The 21,044-nt window shown below is 43.8% G+C and overlaps 1 pseudogene across 1 annotated transcript; it reads left to right on the top strand.

Moving 5' to 3' along the window:
* The first annotated feature begins 700 nt into the window (after window positions 1-700).
* Window positions 701-20,775, top strand: LOC143484228 (cytochrome P450 3A27-like; annotated as a pseudogene). Its single transcript, XR_013122575.1, has 13 exons — window positions 701-1,070; window positions 7,948-8,041; window positions 9,499-9,551; window positions 9,852-9,951; window positions 12,706-12,819; window positions 15,508-15,596; window positions 16,235-16,383; window positions 16,632-16,759; window positions 17,110-17,182; window positions 17,295-17,405; window positions 17,555-17,778; window positions 18,144-18,306; window positions 18,732-20,775. The product of XR_013122575.1 is annotated as a cytochrome P450 3A27-like (transcript).
* The last annotated feature ends 269 nt before the right edge of the window (window positions 20,776-21,044 follow it).

The following is a 21,044-nucleotide window of genomic DNA, read 5'->3' as shown; positions in this document are numbered from 1 at the left end:
ATTAAAGGTATACAGTTATTGAACGAATGAACGAATAGATCCCTGTGTTATTTTATATGAATGAATAGATCCTTGTGTTTATTTTATATAACTATTATTATTATTATTATTATTATTATTATTATTATTATTAATAACAATAGTAATTTTTGTGGTGGTAGTATGTCAATTCGCAATGTGTTATATAATGTATATTGCAACTTATTGTCTAAACTATTATTCATGAGAGAAGATTTCAGTTTGGTATTAGCATAGCGATTGGGGACACCCAAAATTAGCAGCATATTCTTAGTATTATATGCCATAATATGTGTGCTGTCAAAATAACCAAATAATAACAAAGACCAGGTAATTGGGATGCAATTGGTTAAGTGTGTATATCAGTCCAGAAGGTCATTAGAGAAGGTCATTTGCCCCCTGCCGGGTATGTTGTAAAGATTGTTTACGGTCATGGGGTTGCCCCTTACTTCTCTGCCTCTGAGCACCTGCGAGACAACCTCCCTCCACCTCCAGAGACTGAATGTGTGTGCATTTCACAGACACTCTTATTGTTATAGCATATAGCTGATGAGGGACAGACCCCTTGTCCATAGCAGCAGAGACAGCTTTATCACCCACTACATCAACCAGCAGTGTCTTAAGACAACTATTTGCAGTGTTTGTCCACTGTAGTAAGTATTCGGAGTGTTTGTCCAATTTAGTAAGTATTTGGAGTGGAGGTTAATGTAAGGTTTGAGCCTTAGATGTGTAATATACACAATCACAGTAACATAAGAATATGTGTGACGTTGCAAGGGAGTGTGTTTAAAGTTTAGTATGATGTACCCCAGCGGAAATGTGCAGAGGTTAGCTCTGTGTGTGTGTGTGTGTGTGTTTAATAATTAACCTGTAGCCTGAGGTTTAAAAGTGCTTTACTTTGCAGGTAAAGGTAGTTTCTAATTGCTGCTCTGTATTGTCTGGAGGAACCGTGTCGTTGTGCTCAGTCCGTTAACAGTAATAATGGGTTTCTTTTGGGTGTTCTCTGCTGAAACATGGGCCCTTCTGATACTGTTTCTGAGCCTGGTAGTTCTGTAAGTACACTATTCATTTATTTAATGTATTTCACAGTTATTAACAACAGTTTTTTGTACATAATATGACTTACAAGTCAGTGTTTTGTTTCTGAGTACTTATAAATGTTTCATTCAGCCTTGTTCAAAAGTAATGGATTGTGGATTTTTCTATAATTGAATTGAATTGAATTGAATTGAATCAACTTTATTTATCCCCAAAAGGGGCAATTAATATTGGGCACAACATCACAAGACAGACAAGACAGACAAACAAACAAATATGAGTACCAATCACAAGCAAGGAGTCTAATATCCAAAGATTAATATCAGTGTTCATTTAGAAGTCTAATGGCTTCGGGAACAAAGGTCACTCTCCGCCGGACAGTCCGACATCTAGGACGATACCTGTGGCCATGAGGCAAAAGTTCAAACTCATAATGAAGAGCATGTGAAGGATCGTCCTTTCTTCAGTGTTAACTGTTTGTGCAATGCACTCAAAGATCTAAGTGGAAGTCCAACAATTTTTGAACACGTAGATATTAAATACTGCAACCGTTTCCTATTTTTTAAGCTCAGAGACTGAAACCAACAGATAAAAGAAAATGAAACAACACTCTCAATAAAGGAACAATAAAATGTAAACAACACAGATGTATCAACAGAAAAAGGCTTACGCTTCCTAAGAAAATACATACGTTGCTGACCTTTTTTAAAAAATAGTCTCTGTGTTGTCTTCGAATTTTAATTTATCATCAAGAATTGTCCCCAAGTATTTGTAAGTGCTAACTTTCTCTACTGCTCGTCCGTTTATATAGGTATCAGAATTTACAGGTGGCAACTTGGAAAAATCAATAATCATCTCCTTGGTTTTCGAGACATTCATCACTAAGTATGAATGATCACACCAATCTATAAACTCCTGCAAAGCTGGACCATGATCCTGATATTCACCAGAGAGCAGAGACAACAGAACTGTATCATCTGCAAATTTTATAATGTACTGATTTTCATGACCACTTCTACAGATATCAGTGTATAGGATGAATAATAAAGGGTATAATACGCACCCTTGAGGTGAACCAGTAGAAGTATACATAATGTCTGAGAGGGTTCCATTTACAAGTACTCTCTGTGACCTCTTGGTCAAGAAGTCCATAATCAATCAATCAATCAATCAAATTTTATTTATATAGCGCTTTTTACAACAGTTGTTGTCACAAAGCAGCTTTACAAGTGCCGAGTCCTAGCCCCCAGTGAGCAAGCCAAGGGCGACAGTGGCAAGGAAAAACTCCCTAGTTTTTTGCATGAGGAAGAAACCTTGAGAGGAACCAAGACTCAGGGGGGGAACCCATCCTCCTCTGGCCGACACCGGTCAACATGACAACAACAACAATTTAGACAGAAAGAAGAGAAAGAAAAGGAAAAAGATGTAATAATGTCCATCATGATGTAGGCATCCGGTTAGGCAGGAGGTGGCCGGCCCAGGATGGATCGCTGGTCTCCTCATCTCATTATTCCTCAAGCAGGCGGGCAGCCATGTGGAGAAATGAAACAGGGAAAATTAGCTCTGTATGAGGACATATACAGGACAGGTGAAATTATAAACATTTCTGGAGTGTGGCAGCAACTCCGGCATTAAGTTAAACTATTACAGCCTAGCTAAAAAGGCAGAACCAGAAGGTAACATAGGCTTGGGGGCATTCTGAGACAATGGCATCCGTCCACTGCACTGTCAACAAACTTGAGTGACCACGAGCAGTGACAGGATGACAGCACCAGCATCCCAGTCTACCATAAAGCCCTTCATCTATGAACCCCTGGATCTGTACCTTTATCTAAGGGGGGGGATATTAATTATCAAACACTAAACTAAATAAGTGGGTTTTCAACCTAGACTTAAAGATTGTGACTGTGTCAGAGTCCTGGACACATTTAGGAAGATCATTCCAAAGCTGGGGGGCCTTACAAGAAAAGGCTCTTCCCCCTGCTGTTACCTTATTAATTTTTGGAACTAATAAAAGACCAGCACCCTGTGATCTTAGTGGACGTGGGGGTTTGTAATAGGAAATAAGTTCCTGAAGGTATTCAGGAGCAAGCCCGTGCAATGCTTTATAAGTTAATAAAATAATTTTAAAATCAATACGGAATTTAACTGGGAGCCAATGCAGGGCTGATAGGACTGGACTGATATGCTGAAATTTTCTAGTTCTGGTCAGAACCCTGGCTGCGGCATTTTGAACTATCTGAAGTTTATTTAGATTCCTATTTGAACATCCTGACAGTAGTGAGTTACAGTAATCTAATCTGGAGCTAACAAAGGCGTGCACCAATTTTTCAGCATTATCCGGTGACAATGCATTTCTTAACTTAGCAATGTTGCGGAGATGTAGAAAAGCTATTCTAGTAGTATTATCTATGTATTTATCAAATGATAGGTCAGAGTTGAGTATGATGCCTAGGTTTTTGGCTACTGTGCCAGGTGTAATGGGGTAGTCTGCAAGATTAAGCATTAGATCTGGAATTTTCTGTTTTGAGGCCTTAGGGCCCAGAAGCAGAACTTCTGTTTTGTCCTCATTAAGTTGGAGGACGTTTAGAGACATCCAGCATTTAATATTTCTTACACAGGCCTCAATTTTTCTTAAACTGAGTTTGTCATCAGGTTTGTCTGATATGTAAAGTTGAGTGTCATCTGCATAGCAGTGAAAATTGACACCATGTTTGTTTATAACTGTGCCCAATGGTAGCATATATAATGTAAATAATAGTGGTCCTAAAATGGAGCCTTGCAGGACCCCATATTTAACTTTTGTACGTTTGGATGGAATATTATTGAGCTCTACAAACTGATAGCGATTTGTTAAGTAAGAATAAAACCATGAAAGGGCTGTGCCAGAGACTCCAACCCAGCGTTCTAACCTTTCTAGCAAGATCCTATGATCAATTGTGTCGAAAGCTGCACTAAGATCAAGAAGCACTAACAGCGATACATAGCCTTGATCTGAAGCAAGGAGGAGATCATTTGTTACTTTAACTAATGCTGTTTCAGTACTGTAATCCAACGTATCAGCCCATACTCTAATCTAAAAGAATATAAAAGTTTCTCAGCTAATAAAAAAGGCTGTAAAGTATTAAATGCAGAAGAAAAGTTCACAAATAGAATCCTTGCTCTCGTCTTAGGTCCTTCAAGGTGTCTATGACCTACATCCAGCAAAAATAATTTAGAATCATTTACTCCCCTTCCGGGTTGATATGCAAACTGTAGAGGATCAAAATTATCTTGATTAACTTTAAGAATATGATATTTAACAATCTTTTCCAATGATTTCATTACTAATGAGGTAAGAGCTATTGGGCGAAAATCTCCCATAACCTTAGGACAAGGTACTTTAGGGACTGGAACTACTGTGGAGTGTTTCCATGTCTGGGGAACGATACCACTGGTCAGAGAAAGTTTAAATGATTGTTGGAATACAACTGCCAGTTGATTTGCACAATATCTTAATGTCCGACCACAAATTCCATCTGGTCCTGCTGCTTTATTTACGTTTATAGATTTGAAACACTGAGAAATGCTAGCTATATCAATATTAATATTAAAATTAAGATTAAGAGGTTGCCTAAAACTAAAACCTTGCCCCATGTTAGCCTCCAACTCTAATTTACCTGGAATATCCCTTTCAAACCTAGTAAAAAATGAGTTAAATAAATCAGGCAAACAATCTTCAGCAATCCCCTCAACTGAAACTCTTCTGACAGGGACTCCAGATGAGTTTACTGATGCCATGTTCTTTATCCCCCTCAACTGAAACTCTTCTGACAGGGACTCCAGATGAGTTCACTGATGCCATGTTCTTTATCCCCCTCAACTGAAACTCTTCTAACGGGGACTCCAGATGAGTTTACTGATGCCATGTTCTTTATCCCCCTCAACTGAAACTCTTCTAACGGGGACTCCAGATGAGTTTACTGATGCCATGTTCTTTATCCCCCTCAACTGAAACTCTTCTGACAGGGACTCCAGATGAGTTTACTGATGCCATGTTCTTTATTCCTTGCCAAGCAGAATGAAGATTCCCTAATTTAAATGTATGTTCAATTTTGTTTTTGTAAGCTAGCTTTGCACGTCTGATGGCAGCTTTGACTTCTTTATTAACCTCTTTCTTCTCAAGTTCTGTGCCTGTATAAAATATTTCTTTTTTCTTCTTTATAATAATTTTTAAATCTTTTGTGATCCAAGGCTTGTTATTGGGAAATATGATTATGGATTTGGAGGGAATGTTACAATCAACACAGAAGGCAATATATGATGACACTATATCTACCTGATCACTAATACTGTCTTCAGGGTTTAAGAGTACATCCCAAGAGGTACATTCAAAACAGCCTCTAAGATTTCCAATGGCACTTTCTGACCACACTTTAACAGACTTCACAGACTTCTCTGCCCTTTTAGCCACCGGTTTATAAGACGGAGCCAACAGGACAGAATTATGGTCAGCAGAGCCTAGAGGGGGCAACATGACAGACTTATAAGCATTCACCACAGACCCATAACACATGTCCAGCACTTTGTCACGTCGTGTAGGACATGTGACATACTGTTGAAAATTCTTAAGGCTTTTGTCCATGGAGCAATGATTAAAGTCCCCAAGAACAAACTTTGGAGAGTCTGGAGAAATAAGATCCATTCTTTGAATTGTATTCACAATTGTATTCCCCGAACCCTTCCTTTGGGGCGTGTGTTAACGTTGTCTGCGTCTATTCGTCTGCGTCAGTGTCTCTCTGTGGGTGCGGGTGCGTCATCACGTGGGGTTGATGTGGTCTGTCTTTTTAATGTGCGTTCGCACAGTGTCTTGTGCTCGTCGTTGTCTAAGTCTGCACGTTGTGAGCGTCGTCTATGTTACTCGTGCGCTATTGCGCAATACCTGTGCACTTAATAAAGTGACCGTGAGTGAAACTGAAGGATTCTGTGTCTCGTCCGTCTGCGGCCTCCCGCGTCACAGAACGACGAGCCGTCTGAGACACCCAAGTATGCCAGGCTACGTGACCCGACCAAAGAAGGGCAAGAAGCCCAGCAAGCGACGTCACGCCTGCCCAGCACCGCAAGACCACAGCGACCCCTGAGATGATGCAGCAGGACCCTGTCTGTGCGCTCATGCTGCGTCAGGCTCAGGCGTCCTCCACTGCGGAGATGGCGGTGTATTTCCGTGAGACCGCGGAACGAATGTGGCGAGAGCGACACCCCCGGAAGGCGAGTTCTCAGAAGAGGGCTCGGAAGGCGAGGACGAGGAATAGGAAGGCGAAGAGGAAGAGGAAGACCAGGCTCCCTCGGTTTGTTCCACCCCCGCCATATACTACGGTGAGGGTGAAGAGGGAGAAGACGCCTACCCTCCGTCGATATGCGACGCCTCCACTGTGAACTACGGTGAGGAAGAGGAGGTGGATTACCCTCCGTCGGTTTTCGATGCCTCCACCGTTAACTACGGTGGTGAGGAGGAGGAGTACGAAGACGATTACCCTCCGTCAGAGTACTCCGCATCGGCTGTAGGCTACGGTGAAGAGGAGGGGGAGTATGAAGATCACCCTCCGTCGGAGTACTCCGCACCTGCCGTAGGTTACGGTGAGGAAGAGGAGGAGTACGAAGAGGAAGATCGTCCTCCGTCCGTGCACTCAGGCGTCTCTGAGTGCACGGACAGCGAACTCTACTCAGAGGACGAGGGCAGTCCGCCCCCCTCTGAGTGTTCTGCTGGGACTGTGAAGGGGAGGTGGACCCCGTCCTCAGATCGCTCCGGAGGAGAGAGGATGGACTGCTCCCGGGGTGGCAGCCCAGAGCAGCCCATGAGTTGGAGCCGGGACAGCGAGGCGACCGAGATGGAGGTGGAAGAGCCCACGGTCGACTCCAGAGGACGGTCGCGGAGCGAGACGGGCGTACCATACGGCCAGCTGGGGGGAGAGTCCGCCCGCCGCGCTGCACCCGGCAAAGCAAAGCCTGGAGGAGGACCGTTCGCTGTAGCACCTGCAGCTCCCGATCTGTCTCCCCTTATCGCTCTACTCCTGGCGCGTAGTCTGGCGCCTGTTTCGTGTGTGTCTGTCCCAGTGTTCGTGAGTTTGCCCGTATGTGTACCGAACCCCTTTTTCCCATTTGTTCCTCTGTGTGTAAGTGTTCCTGTTTGTGTCCGTCCCATTAAACGTGTCTAACGCGTTTTCCCCGGTCTTCCCAGGGAGGGTGTTCTAGGCTGTTCGTGGCGGACTCTCCACCGAGGGCGGTCATCTCCCAGACGCAGGACTGGGCGCTTCGGATCCGCCCATCGACGTGGGTTCGGGGCACTCAGTCCTGTTGGCACCCCGGGACGGGTAGTGCCCTTGGTGGGGGCGTCTGTCACGCTACGGTCCCCGAACCCTTCCTTTGGGGCGTGTGTTAACGTTGTCTGCGTCTATTCGTCTGCGTCAGTGTCTCTCTGTGGGTGTGGGTGCGTCTTGTCATTATCCGTCTCACCTGTGGCTCGTCTCGTCATCACGTGGGGTTGATGTGGTCTGTCTATTTAATGTGCGTTCGCGCAGTGTCTTGTGCTCGTCGTTGTCTAAGTCTGCACGTTGTGAGCGTCGTCTATGTTACTCGTGCGCTATTGCGCAATACCTGTGCACTTAATAAAGTGACCGTGAGTGAAACTGAAGGATTCTGTGTCTCGTCCGTCTGCTGCCTCCCGCGTCACAACAATATGATTGGAAGCAACTTCTGCATTTGCTTTGGGATGAATGTACACAAGGATAAAAAACAGCTGGGGAAATTCTCTCGGAAGATAAAAAGGCCGGAGTGATACAGCCAAAAGTTCAATATCAGTTTCACAGAGTCTCTAATTTCCAGATTAATACAATGTTTTTCTGTAATTTGCAGATATAGATATTGGCCCCATGGTGTCTTTACCAGGCTGGGAATTCCTGGTCCTAAACCTTTACCGTTCATTGGAAACATGTTAGAATATAAGAAGGTAAGTCGTAAATGACCACACTGCCAAATAAGATCACTTTAACATAAACATGACACTGCAACATTATATCAGTAACATGAATATAACACTGCAACATAAGATAACTAACATTAACATAGAATTGTAATATAAGTGTAACATGTGGTGCAGCGAGAAGGACGAGGCACGAATCCAACCTTGCCGAACACTAACGTTCTTTTATTTGTCACAACTGCGCAGACAGCACATGTAAAACACTTAAACATACAGTAACATGTAGACTCAAACAACGATGAGTACAGGACACTGCACGAACACACATTAAATAGACAAACCACATAAACCCCCAGTGATGACGAGACGAGCCACAGGTGAGACGAATTAACACAAGACATAACCACACCCACGGAAATCCACAGACGCAGACAACTAGACGTAGACAACTTAAACACGCGCCCAAAAGGGAAGGGTCGGGGACTGTAACGTGACAATAAGATAATTTTAAAATGGCAATAACACTGTAATATAAGATCATTTAAACATTAACATAACACTGTAATATAAGATCACTTTAACATGAACATAATCAATCAATAAATCAATCAAAATGTTTCATTCAGCCATTTATTTAATGAGTTACAGTAGATTAATGTGGAGCTAACAAAGGTGTGTACCAATTTTTCTGCATCATGCTGTGATAATGCATTTCTTAGCTAGGCAATGTTGCAGAGATGTAGAAAAGCTATCCTAGTACTATTATCTATGTATTTATCAAATGATTGGGTTAAATTTTTGGCTACTGATTTGGATACTGATTCTGGTATTTTCTGTTTTGCAGCCTCAATTTGTCCTAAACTGTGTTTGTCATTAGGTTTGAGTGTCATCTGCATAGCAGTGAAAGTTGAAACCATGTTTGTTTATAACTATGCCCAATGGTAGCATATATAATGTAAATAATAGTGGTTCTAAGATGGAGCCTTGTGGGACTCCATATTTCACTTTTGTGCATTTGGAGAGAATATTATTGAGCTCTACAAACTGATAGTGATTAGTTAAGTAAGAATTAAACCATGAAAGGGCTGGCTGTGCCTGAGATTCCAACCTAGTCACACTGTAATATAAGATTACTGTAACATGAACAGAACAATACAGCATGAGATCACATTACAATGAACATGAAACTGCAGCATAAGATCATTTTAATATGAATATGACACTGTAACATAACATCACATGACAATAATACTGTAACACAGTAGCAAACCGTGACCATTAAACCTGGGCCCGCTGTAATTGTTTAGATGTCGATTGTAAAACTGTAAGTAGATAAAATTAAATTGGATAATTATATATATATAATGTTTTAAAAATATTTTAGGCCCTCTGAGAGGGCGTAGAGGGCCCTGACGGTTCCCCACTGCTGTAACATAACATCACTTTCAGTACTTTCAATATGTGTATGATCTGTGTTTTTACAGGGTTTCCAATATTTTGATTTTGAGTGCTTTAAGAAATATGGAAGAATATGGGGGTGAGTATAAACCCTTGTACACTAGACAACCTTTAAAATGACATAGATTTGTGTGTGTTTGTGTGTGTGTGTGGGTGGAATGACAGTCTAGATCTATAATTTTTTTTCTCTAAAGTATTTCTATTTTTTGTAGTTCTTCCAGGATGTAATTCTCTTCTCAGGGTTTTCTGTTTATTTCTGTTAAAAAAAGAAGTGTATTTTATGGTAGCTAGTTACAGTAGTACAGAAATGTTATTGAACTTGAAAACTAGTTAGAGCTGTGACTGGAACATGTATTTACTTCTCTTATTTCTCTTTCAGTATATATGATGCCAGGCAGCCTGTGTTGAGCATCATGGACAAAGAGATGATCAAAACCATCCTGGTCAAAGAATGCTACTCCCTTTTCACCAATAGAAGAGTAAGATTTACCATGTTTGTACATCTATACTCCTCATATATACTCTCTATCTATACTGTCTCGTCTATACTCCCCATATATACTCCTCATCTATACTCCATCTAATCTATACTCTGTTATACATACTGCTCATCTATATTGCATGTCATCAATACTCCAATGTTTCATTTATACTCTTTCCCTATACTCTATCTCATCTATGCTGTTTTATATATACTGCTATATATCTATAGTATGTCTCGTCTATACTCCTCAGTCCTATCTATACTGTGACGCTGGGGTGCTGGAGCAAGGACGAGACACGAGTCCAGGTCTCCGATCCAAACGACACGGTTTTTATTTACGAATATTGCGCAACTGCGCACAGAAAACATTCACAGGCACACAACGTGCAGACTATAGACAACGACGAGCACAGGACACTGCGCGAGCGCACATTAAATAGACAAACCACATTAACCCCATGTGATTACGAGACGATTCACAGGTGAGACGGATTATCACATGACATAACCATAACCACGGAATATCCACAGACGCAGACGATGCACGTAGACTACGTAAACACACGCCCAAAAGGGAGGGGCCGGGGTCCTCAACGTGACAGACGCCCCCTCCAAGGGCACTACCCGTCCCGGGGTGCCAACAGGACCGAGTGTCCCGAACCCACGACGATGGGCGGATCCGACGCGCTCAGTCCTGCGTCTGGGAGGTGACTGCCCTTGGCGAAGCGTCCATCACGAATCGCCTAGCACACCCTCCCTGGGAAGACGGGGGAAAAAACGTTAAACACATTAAACGGCACGTTCACAAACACACACACAGGCACGTTCACACACAGTGGCACAAGAGGGAAAAACGGGTTTGGTACACACAGGGGAAGACTGACAAACACTGGCACAGACAAACACATAACAGGCGCCAGGCTTCGCGCCAGGAGGAGAGCGAGCAGGGGAGAGAGGTCCGGAGCTGCTGGTGCTGCAGGCGCTGCGGTAGGCGGTGCTCCTCCTGCCTCTGCTGCGGACTCTCCGCCAGGTGCAGCGCGGCGGGCGGACGTGCCAGGGGCAGCGCGGCGGGCTGACGTGCCAGGGGCAGCGCGGCGGGCTGACGTGCCAGGGGCAGCGCGGCGGGCTGACGTGCCAGGGGCAGCGCGGCGGGCTGACGTGCCAGGGGCAGCGCGGCGGGCTGACGTGCCTGGGGCAGCGCGGCGGGCTGACGTGCCTGGTGCGTCGCGGCGGGCTGACGTGCCTGGTGCGTCGCGGCTGACGGACTGACCGAACGGGCCGTGTGAGCGGTCCCCCTCGATCTCCATTTCTTCCTCCTCCTCTCCTCCCCGACTCCACTCCATGGGCTGCTCCGGGCTGCCACCCCGGGAGCAGTCCATAGCACTGTCTCTGGAGCGAGCGGAAGAGGGCGTCCGCTTCCCTCTTACGGTCTCCGCAGACCTCTCTGAGGGGGGAGGGCTCTCTTCCTCCGTAGTGTAGGAGCCCTCCTCCTCCTCACCCTTCTCTGCGGTGCGAGAGGAGCACACGGGCGGAGGGAGGTAATCCTCGTCCTCTGATTCTTCCTCCGACTCCGCCTCCTCCCTACCGTAGTCCACGGTAGAGGCGGAGTCCTCTGACGGAGGGTATTCCTCTCCGTCCCCTCCACCGTAGTCCACGGTGGAGGCGGAGTCCTCTGACGGAGGGTATTCCTCTCCGTCCCCTCCACCGTAGTCCACGGTGGAGGCGGAGTCCTCTGACGGAGGGTATTCCTCTTCCTCCTCCTCTCCACCGTAGTCCACGGTGGAGGCGTCGCCTATAGAAGGGGGGTAGTCTTCCTCATCCCCTCCCCCACCGTAGTCCACTGTGGAGGCGGAGTCCTCAGGCGGAGGGTAGACCTCTTCCTCCGAGTCCTCTGCCCCAAACTCCTCCTCTGGGGTAGACGCGGTGGCGCCGACCACACATGAGCCTACCCTCAGAGGCGAGAGGGCGCGGGACGGAGGGGGGTCTCGCCTCATCCTCCATGTCCTGGCCGCGCCCTCGCGGATCATCTCCGCCAGCTCGGGGTTGTCGCGCTCGCAGTCCCGAGCCGCAGCCAGCTGGAAGGCACACGCCGGGTCCGTCTCCATCTCCTCTAACGTCGGCGTGGCTTCATGGCGCGGAGGGGAGGGAGAGGCACGGTGATGCCGTTTGCAGGGCTTTTTGCCCTTCTTCGGCTTGGTCTTGTAGCCTGGCATGTTCGGGTGTCTCTGGTCGGCTCGTCGTTCTGTGACGCTGGGGTGCTGGAGCAAGGACGAGACACGAGTCCAGGTCTCCGATCCAAACGACACGGTTTTTATTTACGAATATTGCGCAACTGCGCACAGAAAACATTCACAGGCACACAACGTGCAGACTATAGACAACGACGAGCACAGGACACTGCGCGAGCGCACATTAAATAGACAAACCACATTAACCCCATGTGATTACGAGACGATTCACAGGTGAGACGGATTATCACATGACATAACCATAACCACGGAATATCCACAGACGCAGACGATGCACGTAGACTACGTAAACACACGCCCAAAAGGGAGGGGCCGGGGTCCTCAACGTGACATATACTCCAACTAAACTAAACCTGATAGAAGTTATTTAGGTGATTGTTAAATAATTAATGTTTTTAAATATTTGTTTGGTTGAATCATATTTAAACGTTTCAATTAAATAAGGTGCAGGAAGCTTTGACTGTAGTTCTCACACTGTACATTTGGTCTTTATGTGTCAGAATTTCCGTCTGAATGGGCCATTGTATGACGCTGTGTCCATCATCGAGGACGATGACTGGAGAAGAATCCGGGGTGTCCTGTCCCCCTCTTTCACCAGCGGGAGACTGAAGGAGGTGTGTGGACACTTAGCTTCAGTAAACACCACTGCAATACTGCTGTATAACAATTATTCTACACTACTATATTGCTAAATGACTATAATGCTATATTGCTACACTACTACACTGCAGTAGGCTTCTGCTATATGATTATAATGCTACACTACTTGCTCACTGTTTGACTGCATAGATGATATACAGACATGGATGTCTGACAATTCTCTGCAATTAAATAAAGAGAAGACAAAGGTTCTTGTTCTTGGCAGTGATTCATAAAGGAATGATGTCCAGACTTATTTAAATCAAATGAATCTGAATGTCAGACAATGTGTTAAGAACCTGGGTGTCACCTTTGATAATGAGCTCAGCTTCAAATCACACATTATGACTACATGCAAGACAGCTTATTTTCACCTCCGAAACATCGCTAAGGTCCGAGATATGCTCTCTCCTGCTGACAGTGAAAAACTTGTCCATGCATTTATCACATCAAGGCTAGATTATTGTAACGCTGTTCTATCTGCTCTTTCAAAGAGCTCTATTTCGCACCTACAGCGAGTTCAGAATGCTGTTGCAAGGGTTCTGACCCGCAGGAGAAAGAGAGATCATATTACACCTGCACTCCATTCACTGCACTGGTTACCTGTCAGCTTTAGAATAGATTTTAAGGTTCTAGTCATGGTTTTTAAATGTCTTGATGGTCTTGCTCCTCTTTACCTCAGTGAAATGATGGTTAGATATGTTCCAGTCAGGTTTCTCAGGTCTTCAAACTGTAATCTACTGGTGATTCCTAAAAGCCGATTAAAGATTGGTGAGGGTGCTTTTAGCCACTATGGCCCAAAGCTCTGGAACTCTCTTCCTGAAGAGCTCAAAGGCATTGTCGCAGGTTGGTCACTGCAATTTCAGGAGGGAAAGTGAGCCTGTGACTTAATCTACTCGCATTTCCCAGTCCCGAGCTGCATTCAGTGGGCATAAGTTTTGGGGTACTTTACAAGGTGGCAGTTTCTCCCCTTCTTGAACAAATTATTTTTGCCAGGTGATAGCTTGGGCTTCTACCACACTTGGGCAGTTATTGTGACTGGAGGGTTGTGGGTTTGATTCGACTGAAGCCACTTACTCCCCATCTGTTCCCTGGGTCCTGGGCTAGGGCTGCCCAGTGCTGTGGGCCCTAGTGATGACTAGTGTGTGTGTGTGGATTAAGTTTGTTTGGTGTGAAAATCACATGACAATATGGCAACTTTCTACTATACTGCCACACTTCTATACTGCTACATGGTTTTCTTTCAGTCAGTGATTGGGGTTGCATGATTCTAATGTGTTTTACCTAGTTCATTCAGTATTGTTTTATGGTCTTCTCTTTAGACCTATTTTTCTAGAGTTAAAAACAAGCACTTGAAATCAGTATTTATATTTCCATTGGTATTTTATTGGTATTCCATAATTAACATTACAAATGAAAACCTGATTATTAACGTACTGTAACGGTGGGCGCAAGGCGACGGACGAGGCACAGATCCGGCGTTTCTTGCATACACGTAACTTTTACTTAATTACACAAGTAGCGCAGACAGCGCACGAAGAACACTCAACATGAAGTGTGACGAGTCACAAACAAAGACGAGCACGGGACACTGCGCGAACGCACATTAAATAGACAATCCACATAAGTCCTGAGTGTTCGAGACGAGCCACAGGTGAGACTGATGAACACAAGACATAACCGCACCCACGGAGATCCACAGACGCAGACGACCAGACGTAGACAACGTAAACACACACCCAAAAGGGAGGGGTCGGGACCGTAACGTGACAGACTCCCCCACTAAGGGCACTACCCGTCCCGGGGTGCCAACAGTACTAAGTGCCCCGAACCCACACTGACGGGCAGATCTGAAGCGCTCCATCCTGCGTCTGGGAGATGACCTTCCTCGGTGGAGAGTCCACCACAAACAGCTTAGAACACCCTCCTTGGGAAGACAGGGGAAAACACATTAGACAGACACACAGGAACATTCACGAACACACAGATAGGAACATTCACACACAGAGGCATGAAAGGGAAAAGGGGATTTGGCAGAAACACAGGGATGGACACAAACACAGGCACAGACACATGTAAACGGAGCCAGGCTCCACGCCAGGAGGAGGTTCGTCAGGAGGGAAAGTGCTCCCGGAGCTGCAGGCACTGCGGTTGGCGAAATTCCTCCCTTCCTAGCTGCGGACCCTCCGCTGGGTGCGGCGCGGCTGGCGGATGCTCCAGCAGTCCCTTTGGAAGCCCTTGGGGAGCACGCTGCGGGGCATGCTGGCCGCCTTACGCCCTCTTCCTTCCGAGGACCCCTTAGGTCAGACCTGGGCAAACTACGGCCCGCGGGCCACATCCGGCCCGCAGACAGCACACGAAGAACACTCAACATGAAGCTTGACGAGTCACAAACAAAGACGAGCACGGGACACTGTGTGAACGCACATTAAATAAACATACCACATAAGTCCCGAGTGATGACGAGACAAGCCACAAGTGAGACGGATGAACACAAGACGTAACCGCACCCACGGAGATCCACAGACGCAGACGACCAGACGCAGAAGACCAGACGTAGACAACGTAAACACATGCCCAAAAGGGAGGGGTTGGGGACCGTAACGTGACACATACATACTGGTAAACATCTGGTAATGTGGAGTTCAACTGTGTGTTCATAGATGTTTGGGATCATGAAGACACACTCCTGTTCTCTAGTTCGAAATCTAGAGAAAACATCAAAGCGTGAGGAAGCAGCAGACGTTAAGGAGTCAGTATCACCCTACTGAACACAAATTCAAACTACTTAACACACATGATGTTAAGGAGTCAAAACAACCCTAGTGAACACACACTATCTAGTCAGTTAGTACCATTTCATATAACAGCAGTTGTATCTTAAACTAATGATAAATGTGGCATCATTCTTGAAATGCTATAACAAAGATCCATTACAAATTATAATTCCAAGGTATTATACCCATAATTCTTCCTAGATTAATAAAGTTTTACCCATTTTATCCTGAGGTAACAGTTTTGATGTCATCTATGATTTCAAGTTCAAGTTTCAAGTTTCAAGTTTCAAGTTTATTTGTCATTTGCACATCATGTTGGGACATAACATACATTGAAATGCTTGGGGTGAGGCTCAGATAGTAATGGTTCTACAGCAGGGCGGTATCACATATAGTGGCAAAACAGTACAAAAACGGTGCAAATTGCATTTAGCAGCAACGAAAAACACAAGAAAATATACTCACAACATACACACAATGTATAGCAGCAATATTAATATACCAGAATTATATTATACAATAATATACCAGAATAAATAAAGTATTTAAGATTAAATTAAAATTTAAATTAAAAAATAAAAATAAAAATTTTGATTTAAGTAGGGGATTTCAGATTCTTTGGAGCCTACAGTATGGATGTGGTAACTAGCACAGCGTTCAGTGTTGATATCGATTCCCTCAACAACCCTGAGGACCTCTTTGTAACCAACGTCAAGAAGCTTGTCACATTCGACTTTCTCAACCCAGTCTTACTTGCTGTTGGTAATAAATCATTTTAACTTAGTACAACTTTTCTGTTGTCTTGGTACTCTTTGCATGTCTGACTGTGGAGTAAACTGTAATGGTGGATAAAAATGGCCGATGTTATGTTCCGTCATGCTGCGTTCCGTCATGTTGCGTTCCGTCATGTTGCGTTCCGTCATGTTGCGTTCTGTTATGTTGTGTTGTCATGTGTTCTATCATGTTGTGTTGTCATGTTGTGTTCTTTCACGTTGTGTTCTTTTTCACAGGTCTGTTTCCCTTCATCGCACCTCTATTGGATAAAATGGACTTCGCTTTCTTTCCAACTTCAGTGACTGATTTCTTCTACGCCTCTTTACAAAAGATCAAATCTGAACGAAAAGTCAAAGACCTTAAGGCATATTCAGACTTCAGGTGATAAACATGATGATGATAATAATAAAGATCAAGAAATAAAAATATAAATGTTTAGTGGATAAAAAGTTAGAAAGTACAAAAGTTATATATCTCAAAAAGAACATATATCTCTTATATTTTGCATATCCATTCCATGTTGACTGGATTTGATCACATGATTCCCAATGTTACTGTTTAGAACAGCACAGTTTCCTAGGTCTGTTTTTGAAGGTGCTCCTCTGACTGGCCAAGGGGGTTAACAGTCACGGTCCAAGAGACTTTTGTGCAAGTCTCTTGTTATTCTTCTGTTATTTAGATTTAATTGGTCCCTTCATGTCTCGTGATCTGCAGACACGAGTGGACTTCATGCAGCTGATGATTGATTCTCAGAAGTCAGAAAAAGATGAAAATGACATGAGCAAAGGTACTGTCTTCAATTTCAACATTTTAATATACAGTATTTATACTTGTTGACAGTTTTGACACAACGTGTGTGTGTGTTTATGTGTGTGTGTGTGTGTGTGTGATCTCTGTAGGCCTGAATGATCATGAGATCCTCTCCCAGTCAATGATGTTCATCTTTGCTGGCTACGAGACGACTAGTGCTCCTCCTCCAGGAGGAGATTGACCAAACCTTCCCAGACAAGGTGATAATCTGACTAATCCCAGATTTTGTCTCATTCTGAAAAAAGGCCATGTTGCAAACAGAGAGCTTTGTCTTTGACAGAGACCATTGCCTCCAACTTTGTCTGACTACACAATTCTACACAATTCTGGGTTTTGTTTCCCCCTGAAGGCTCCAGTTCAGTATGATGCAGTGATGAACATGGACTATCTGGATGCTGCATTGAATGAGTCTCTCAGGTTGTATCCTGTTGCTGCTCGGCTGGAAAGAGTCTGCAAGAAAACCGTGGAGATCAACGGCTTCATACCCAAGGATGCAGTTGTCATTATACCAGTATACTCCCTTCACAGAGACCCCGAATACTGGCCTGACCCGGACACCTTTAACCCAGAGAGGTAGACAACAAATCAGGAAAAGGCAGTATTCTGTGTGTGTGTGTGTGTGTGTGTGTGTGTGTGTGTGTGTGTGTGTGTGTGTGTGTGTTTTGGTGCGTATGCATGTCTGTCTTTATAGTTCTTTTATCTTGTTAACCGTCTTTATGTCTCTGATTAGATCCGTCCCCAGTAACTGTTCCAACTGTTCCTGTCCTTATGTCTCTGATCTGTCCCCAGTAACTGTTCCTGTCCGTATGTCTCTGATCACATCTGTCCCTAGTAACTGTTCCTATACTTGTCTCTGATCAGATACGTCCCCAGTCACTGTTCCTGTCCTTATGTCTCTGATCAAATCCGTCCCCATTAACTGTTCCTTTCATGTGCAGGTTCACTAAGGGGAACAAGGAGCTCATAGACCCCTACGTGTTCATGCCCTTTGGGGCAGGACCCAGGAACTGCATTGGGATGAGGTTCGCTATGGTGTCCATGAAGCTGGCCATCGTAGAAATACTGCAAAGTTTCGATGTCAACGTCTGTGCAGAGACAAAGGTCAGTTTTGTCTAAATGAATCTGATTTATGACCAGCCTTAACCTCAGGCACTTGTGCTTTGCCATTTCTATGTGACTCATCTAGTGGTGAAATGTGACTCATCTAATGACGAAATGTGATTCATCTAATGGTGCAATATGACTCATCTAAAGGTGAAACATGACTCATCTAAAGGTGAAACGTGACTCATCTAGTGGTGAAATGTGACTCATATAGTGCTGAAATATGACTCTTCTAGTGGGCACTGTAATGTTAATGTTTTCTTTGTTCTCATATCTTCTTTAGACATCATCTTTCACCTACAGTTTTGGCCTAATTAATGTCTAATTTCCCTGGAACTCTTAACTATGTGTATTTGAGAGTTTTTCTTTGGTGATATTGTTCTTAGCATGTTTTTTGCAATTCATACTCTCTATCTGACCAGGTTCCTTTGGAGCTGGGAATTACAGCGCTGTTGGCACCTAAAGACACCGTTAAACTCAAATTTACCCCTCGGAGACACAGCACCACTGAACTCTCCAACAACTATGTGAACTTCTAGGCTGAACACACAGGGCTACTTTGCTGTTTGGAATGCATAATCGCTGCATAACCCATAACCCCACTATTAACTGTACAACCCCACCATTAACTGTATAATCCCACTTTTTAACGCATAATCTCAATTTTGCTTGTATAACCCCACCTTTCACTGTATAATCCCATTTGTGTTACTTCATAAAGTCATATTTTATTGTATAACCCTGCCTTTTAGTGCAGATTCTCACCATATACTGTATAACCCAAATAACCCAAAGTTTTAGTCCATAATTCAACAATATCGACTGTTACCAACAATTGGTGTTTGAAGGTTTTAAAAGTTAACAGTTAAAAATATTTTAAAACCAGATTGAAACCAGGTTTTGTGTTACTGTATTTTAAGTCCTGGGTTTGAGTTTGAGTTTGTGAGTTTGTTATCTAGCGCCTGCTTCGCTTGATCTAACGTGTCTTCACGATGGACATTAAAGATGTACTGTGACCACCCTCACCTCCTGCTCTCTCCTTCCTCCCATTACAAATACATACATGTCTTCCCCTTTACCCAATACAATAATTTGTAGAAAAAAAGTACATTACTTCAGCAGCCATTACTTCAACCAAAAGTCTTCTGTAACCACAAACGAGTGTCTCACATCTGCTTTTGGGAATTGTTGTCCACTCCTCCTTGCAGAATTCCACCAGTTGAGATGTTGGAGCAACATCTGGCATGAACCAGATTCAGATCTGGCCATAGCATTTCTATGGGATTGAGGTTCAGATTTTGACTGGGCAAATCCAGTTTTGCTGTAATGCTTTGGGTTATCATTTCATTGCATAATCCTCTTTAATTATCGATATAATAATTCATAATAATTCTCTTTAGTGTTGCAGTGTTGACTTTTCTCCAAACATGGTGTCTGTGATTGTGGCCAAATAATTAAATTTTGGACTCATCTGTCCAGAGAATGGACTAGAAAGCCTCTAGTTTAAATGAATGTCATTCCCATGAATGCCATGTGTATTGTATATTTTTTTGATTTTGATTAATTATAGACACATGTACATTTGTCCCATATGCTGCCAGAGAGGTGGTGTGTTGGTTGGCCCGTACCTGAATTATGGTTCTGGTGCCTCTTGGTGTGAGTTTTGATGGCTGTCCACTTCTAGGCAGAGTGGCGGTGATGCTGAGTGCCCTCCGATTGTAAATGGATGGATGGAGCTGGAATATTTTGGATTTTGAATGGTCTTGTAGCTTTACACAAACTGATGGGTTGTCACCACCTTCTCTTATTAAGTAACGATTATTCATGGGTATAAATCCAGTTGGTGTTAATTTCATCACCGTGGTCGCAAAATAAACCTGAAGCTGAACATAAATACTAAATATTTGGTGTAATTACATAAACTTTGACCCAGCCTTGCATCCCAGGGGCTTTAATGACACAATACTGTGATTATCGCCTGCGTAAGTGACATAAGTGTGACCCTCAGTTTAATCGCTTTAATTAATCTGTAATAGTAGGTTACTGAGCATTCTCCAATGACCTTTTCACACCTGTGATGAAATATTCAAACTAAGACACCATGTAACTGGTGTATTTAAAATCGCATTGTGTTGAATCATAACTGAAAAGAACTATTGTTTCCTATTGTTGAAATTAAGCTGCAAATGAATTGCTACAATGCCGATGTATAGATGTATGCAATACCTTAGAATGAAAATGAAAACTTCCTGAATGCAAAACGCAAACCACGATGGGTCACGATGGGTCAGGATGTGTCAGGATGGGCACTCTTTTAAACACAACACCAGTCTAATGGCCAGATTTCTGTGTTAGACTGCTCTAACAGGTGTGTTGTATGTGGTTAAGAGTGAATTCAATATGGTGTGTAAAGGGACACTGTAAATTGTTTTGCTGGTCCAACACTGCTGACATGGTTGTAACTGGCGATTGGGCAGTAGCATGTGTAGTAGCTGAAAATCAGAAAGAATAAAAAATAAATAAATATTATGCTATTACGCTTTTTAACTAAGAAAATATATATGGTAATTTAATAATATGACTGAGGTTGTGTGTGTCTGTGATAGAGAGACTATGACTGTGTGCAGAGGTTACATTTGCTGTCTGTTCTAATAATTAACCTGCAGACTGGATAACAGCTGTAGCAGGTTGGAGCTCTGGGTTGTAGTTCTGTTGCAATAATAATAATAATAATA

This window comes from Brachyhypopomus gauderio, chromosome 20 (assembly GCF_052324685.1).
Source record: "Brachyhypopomus gauderio isolate BG-103 chromosome 20, BGAUD_0.2, whole genome shotgun sequence".
NCBI classification, from domain to species: Eukaryota; Metazoa; Chordata; class Actinopteri; order Gymnotiformes; family Hypopomidae; genus Brachyhypopomus; species Brachyhypopomus gauderio.
This window is presented reverse-complemented; position numbering and strand designations above follow the sequence as displayed.